Source organism: Oryzias melastigma, unplaced genomic scaffold (genome assembly GCF_002922805.2).
Source record: "Oryzias melastigma strain HK-1 unplaced genomic scaffold, ASM292280v2 sc08067, whole genome shotgun sequence".
Taxonomy (NCBI): Eukaryota; Metazoa; Chordata; class Actinopteri; order Beloniformes; family Adrianichthyidae; genus Oryzias; species Oryzias melastigma.
The window spans coordinates 116-1,100 of NW_023424629.1; the positions used below are offsets into that span (position 1 = coordinate 116).

General features: G+C 49.8%; 1 long non-coding RNA gene across 1 annotated transcript; it reads left to right on the top strand.

The window, feature by feature from the left end:
* Positions 1-264: 264 nt before the first annotated feature.
* Positions 265-985, top strand: LOC112139126. The gene is made up of 3 exons (XR_002917921.1): positions 265-308; positions 513-764; positions 845-985. It is a non-coding gene; the product is annotated as an uncharacterized LOC112139126 (long non-coding RNA).

Genomic DNA, 985 nt, shown 5'->3' on the forward strand with positions numbered 1-985 from the left:
CCAAAAGAAAGATTCAAAAGAGTTAAATATCTTCAAAAGATTCAAATATTTCAAGATTCAGAAGCTTCAAAAGAATTAAAAGCTTCAAAACTTCAGTCTCTGTTGGGTTTATGAATACCAAAGGAAGAATAACTTTTTATATTTTACAGATTAGTCGTGAGGACGCCACTCAAGTGTACTCACTGAAACGATGGGTGTTTTTTCTTGGTCTCTTTCTGGTAGATTTTTCTTTTCTTAGCATCAACAGTTTGTTCTTGTGTTCTTCTCAGGTTTCCGGAGTGGGATGGAGAGGTGAGGTCCATCCTGAGGTGAGCCGACACTCTTTTCTGCTTTGGTCAGCAGTTTTTGTCTCAGTCAGACGGAGGCTGTAGGAGTTTCTCAGGAGTATCACTCTAGTCATCTGAGCAGAGCTCTGCATAAATACTTGATTATTTATGTTATTATTTTCTAAAAGTGCTTTGAAGTGATGCTGTCAGCCTAAACGTGCATCGTCTCTTTTTGGCATCATATAGAGAGCCGTCACATTCCCGTCAGCCTCGGGCGTCGACACGTTCTCAGGACAAGCGGCGGTGCCGCCGGCGGAGCTGGGACGGCCGCAGCAGGTCTCCGTCCTGGAGTCCGCCGCATCCTCGGGTTTCATCCTCCAGCAGGTCTCGCAGTCCTCACGCCCACCGTGGAGACAAAGCTCAGCCGGACAGACGAGGCCGCCGCTCGCCCGGCCTCCACCGCTGCCGTGACTCCACAGAGAGGAGGGAGGGAAGCTGGTCAGCTGTTGCATCCAGCTGTTTTTAGTCGTCTAGCAGCTGAAGTTCTGCTCCTGATCATGGATTTGTTCCTCTGTTAGGTCTCCTGCTGGGTCTCCACGTCACAAATCGAGTTCTGCAGACAGAGGGACCTCCTCCAGACAAGGAGACGAGGCACTTCCACCTCCTCCTGCTCCCAAGAGGAGCTGTGGGAGGCGCTCGTCTACAGAAACCCCCCTGAG